General features: G+C 54.8%; 1 protein-coding gene across 1 annotated transcript in view; it reads right to left on the bottom strand.

Moving 5' to 3' along the window:
- The window catches only part of LCN1 (lipocalin 1), a gene marked incomplete at its 3' end in the record, with an annotated part of 24,598 nt that overhangs the window by 15,472 nt on the left and 4,126 nt on the right, over nt 1-5,000 (bottom strand). The window lies entirely within an intron of this gene.

The raw sequence follows: 5,000 nt of genomic DNA, 5'->3' as shown, positions 1-5,000 counted from the left end.
CAGCCTCCCTCCCTGGCTCCAGGTGTTTGAGTTTTTTCTTCTTTCTCCTATTGTGCGGCTGGCAGAGGCACAAGCAGGGGACGCCCGGGGCACTCGCCCACACTGAACTCTGTGGACCCCCACGGAGGGCCTCCTGCTGAGATTCTGTCCCTCCAGATGGATTCCCAGTGAACCTCGTAGGCGTCCCAGCCCCTGCCCACCTGCCCCTGGAGGGAAGAGAGGCCTCCTGCGTGCCTGGCCAGCCTGCACTTCCTGCCTGCTGGCCTCTGCCCTGACCGTGGGCCAGCTCTGGCCCTGGTGACCCAGCGAACCTCTCCAGCATCCCTTGGGCTGCAGCCACACCTTCTCGCATGAGGTCTGAACGCAGCCTTGTGGAGGGACCCTGCCCCTCCCCCGCCAGTCTACTTTCTCCTTAGCTGCTCTCCTGCAGCCCTGAGATAGTGTTTGTGGTTCTCGTCACACCTTTGCAGTTAATTGCTGCTTATGCAAACCGTCCCTGCTCAACCTATTGTGTGCTTCTTTATCCTGATTGAACGCTGAGTCATATAATTACGCATTATGTAAGAGGTGGGCATGCAGATAAAGCAAAAGGAACACATTGGACAGGGAGCGTTGGCACCAACTGTTGTCTGTAGTGCAATGGAATGGCCGGAGACAGCCTCGCCAAGAGGACGCTCGAGTCTGGAGCTGAAGATGGTGGAGGAAATGAGCAGGGCACTGACCAGGGGAGAGGATTCCAGGTGGAGGGACCGTCCAGTGCCAGCTGGAGGCAGGAGGATGCGCGGACATTCCAGGAACAGACCGGAGGGCAGAGCAGCCAGAGCGAATGACACAAGGGAGACGGGCCTGTGATGAGGATGGGGTAGGGGGTCAGACCATGTCAGGCGGTGGGCGCCACAGGGACTTCAGCTTTCACTCTGTCAGGCATAAGCCCTGGAGAGCTCTGACAAAGTCAGTGTGTGACTTGCTTTTTTTTCTTTTAAAGATGACCAGTGAGGGGATCTTAACCCTTGACTCGGTGTTGTCAGCACCACACTCTCCCAATAGATCCCTATATGGGATCTGAACCCGTGGCCTTGGTGTTGTCGGCACCACGCTCTCCCGAGTGAGCCACAGGCCATCCCTATATGGGATCCGAACCCGTGGCCTTGGTGTTGTCAGCACCACACTCTCCCGAGTGAGCCACGGGCCGGCCCCGTGTCTTACATTTTTAAAGGATCACTCCCACTGCTGCAGGGAGGACAGATTGTGGGGCAGATACGAAGCAGAGAAACCCATTAGAAAGATGCTGCAACAGTCCAGGGCACTGCGATGACTCTACCTGGACATCAGGGAGGAGCAGGGCACAGACTTATATGCTCATGACAAACAAGGGAAAAATGGGTCCCTATATGGGAGACAATTGTTTTCAGTCACTGGACAGCAGGCTGTGCCAGCTGTGACCCCTGGGAGAGGGAAGCAAATGCTCGCGGCAGCCCTGAGTCTGGGGAAACGTCACCACCGTGGCAGAGAGTGACGAACCACACAGGGCAAGGCAGTCGTGCAGAGTGGATGAGACAGAGATTGGACTTCGGGGCAGCTGAGACAGCTAGAATGAGTGAGCAAGGAAGCAGACAGGACAGTGCTGCGCAGAGGAAGAGCTCCCGAAATCTGCAGAGGCTCCCTTGAGGATCCAGCTCAATACCAGTCTACAGCGCAGAGGCTGAAAGTCCGCACGTCCAGAGAGAAACAACTGTCAGGTAAAGATCAGTTCTGAGGGACTGTAAGAAAAACACACCCAGAAAACACAGATGCGAGGACTAGCTGGGGCACCACAACAATTCAATGGGGAAAGAACAGTCTTTTCAACAAATGGCTCTGGGACAAGTGGATGTCCACGTGCAAAGGAATGAAGGTGGGTCTCACACCACCTGCAAAAATTTACTCACAATGGGTCAAAGTCCTAAATGTAAGAGCTAAAATTCTTAAACTCTTAGAAAATTCGTAAAGTTTCGTGACTTTGGCTTTGACAGTAAATTGTTATATATTACACCCAAAGAACAGGCAACCAAAGGAAAAATAGACAAATTGGAATTCATCAAAATTAAAAACTATCACAATGGACACTATCAAGGAAATGAAAAGACGAGATACAGAACGTGAGAAAGTACTTGCAAATCACATATCTGAGAAGGGTCTGGTATCAACAATAAGTAAGATGCGATAACTCAACAATAAAAAAGCAACTAACCCAATTAAAAGTGGGCAATGGATCTGAATAGACATTTCTCTAGAGAATATACACAAATGTCCAATAAGCACATGAAAAGATGCTCAGTGTCGTTAGTCATCAGGGAAATGCAAATCAAAACCGAAAGGACATACCGCCTCACAGCCACCCGGATGCTAAAATCAATAGTCAGGTGACACAGTGCGGGCAAGGACTTGGAGAAACGAGATCCCTCGTGCACTGCGGTGGGAACTTGAGATGGTGCAGCTGCTCAGAAAAAACTAGTCTGGCCGTTTATCCACCAGTTAAACACACAATCACCACGTGGCCCCGCGACTCCACTCCCAGGTGCATCCCCACGAGAAATGAAAACAGATGTTCACACAAAGACTTGTACGGGAATGTTCACAGCAAAATTAAAACACCCAAAACAACTTAAATGCGCAAATGCCAGAATGGATAAAGTGTGACCTGTCCACACAGTGGCCTGTCATTCAGTCATAAGAAGCAGGGAGGTTCTGCCACACGCTGCAGCGTGGACGAACCTTGAGACTTTGTGCTGGAGGAAGGAAGCCAGACGCAACAGAGCACACACGGCACGACCCCATCTGTATGCAAGGTCCAGGACAGGCGAGTTCGTGGAGACAGAAAGCAGATTCCGGTTGCCAGAGGCCGGGCGTGGGGGGATGGGGGACGGTTGCTCCCGGGCATGAGGAACCTTTTTAAGATGATGAAAATATTCTGGAATGAGATGGTGTTGATGGTTTCACAGCCTTGTGAATGTGACAAAGACCAGTGATGGTACACTTTTGACCTCAGACACATCCTAAGAACCCAGATCCATTCTTGAGATGAGAAGGTGGAGCCCAGGTGCACAGAGTTATGTAAAACGTGTCCTGACCCAGCACTGAGCCTCCTGGTGGCCGGTCCGTCCCTTCTTGAGCAGCGGGTTAGTCCACACCTCTCCACCGCCCTCGTCGGACACTGCAAGCAACCCCGAGGGCCCCACCAGGCACCTGCTCTGTCCCTTGGAGCTGCAAGTAACAGGAAGACTCTGCCCTTCACCTCTCTGTGTGTCACTGTGTGGCACCATCAAAAGAACCTTTAAATTTTATACAATGCCAGGACCCCAGGAAAGTCATCTGAACAAGTTGACATCTGCTAGTGGCTGGCCCCAAGCTGGCCACCCCCTTTCCCAAACCTGCCCGGCACAGACGAGGCCCTGGGGAGAGCAGTTCAGGTGTGGCCCGCCTGAGGACAGGCTCTGGACTCCTTGGCCAGCTGAAGCCACAGCCACAGCCTGCCCCAAGCTGCTGTCCCCCTGACCCACCATGTCAGTGGCTCACACGGGATCAGTGCCAAGGGTCCAAGTGACCCTGTCCAATGCCCACCTGAGCGGAAGTCCAATCTGTCCCAGTCGTGGCAGGTCTCACTATGCAGCATCCTGAACCAGGGCCTTCCCACACTACACCCACCACCCAGAACGTGAACTTTGTCGGGGGCACCCACGGGACCCTAGGGCAGAGCTGCCATCACCCACCCCTCCACCCAGCCCCTCGGCCTGTGGCACCCACCCAGGACAAACCTGAGTCTTCCCATCCTTCCCACCCCTGTCTCTACCCTCCCCTTCTTCCTGGAACACTCCCAAGAAAGCGTCCAGGTCAGCCTGTCCCAGGGACCCCACAGACAGACAGAATCACTGAGCACTGCTGAAGCTCTTTATTTGAGGGCAGGGGGAGCCAGGGCAGCGCGGGGAGGGCTGAGGGGGACTGGCCAGTCCACAGGAGGGGGCTCCTTCCATGTCTCCCAGGACAGAAGTTCCAGGTGGCACATCCCTGGGGCTGCTGAGGAGCCACGTGTCCCTGTCCTAGGAAGGAGGTGAGGGTCAATGTGGCTAGGACAGTGGGGTGGGGTGGCTGCAGTGAGGGGGACACATGCTGGGCTACTGGGAGCTGCAGTGGGTGGGGATCATGCCAGGCTATGGGCTGCTGCAGTGTGGGGGAGTCAAGCCTGGCTCATGGGGGTTACAGCGTGGGGGGCACATGACAGGCTGTTGGGGGCTGCAGTGTGGGGCGCACATGCCAGCCTCTGGGGGACTATGGGGGACAGCACATGCCATGCCCTCAGGGCCTCCAGTCACTGGGTCGGAGCAGACAGAGGAGAGTCCGTCCCTAGGCTGCCTGCAAAGTTCCACACCCACGTGTGAAGAGGTGATGGGGTGTCTTCAGGCCAACAGTTGGGCAAGAGAAGGGCAGCAATGCCATCTGGATTCTGGGTCTGCCCACACCTGGTGATTTTGGGCAGTCTCTGAACCTCCAGTTTCCAAATGACATGCAGCCAGGGAGGGACCCAGGAAATGTGAAGTATCATGGGCAGGACTGCCACATTTCTGTATCTTTTAAGCAACTCGTTGGGTAAATGGAGTCACATGACTACTGAGGTTGGGGAGGTGCTGAGGAGGAGCTTTCTGCTGCTGGCAAGCACACTGGGGGGCTTGGGGAGACAGATGTGGTCTCCCACCAGCACCCAACAAAAGGATCGATCACTACAGTGGGGCCTCCCACCTGCCCGGGAATTACGTCCCAGACAGAAATCTGAAGGTCACATCTGTGTGCTGGGACAGCTCCAGGGTCAGAGGCTGCACCTGCCTGGCCCAGGTGGGAAGAGGGGTGAGTGGTATAGACCACATGGCCTCTCCCAGTCCCACTGAGCTCCAGGACTCGGGCTTTCTCCACCGTCTTCTCAAACTGTTCACTTACCTAACGCCTTCCTGGAGAGCAGGTTTCTGTAG

The sequence above is a fragment of the Galeopterus variegatus genome, unplaced genomic scaffold, assembly GCF_000696425.1.
Source record: "Galeopterus variegatus unplaced genomic scaffold, G_variegatus-3.0.2 Scaffold10754, whole genome shotgun sequence".
NCBI classification, from domain to species: Eukaryota; Metazoa; Chordata; class Mammalia; order Dermoptera; family Cynocephalidae; genus Galeopterus; species Galeopterus variegatus.
This window is presented reverse-complemented; position numbering and strand designations above follow the sequence as displayed.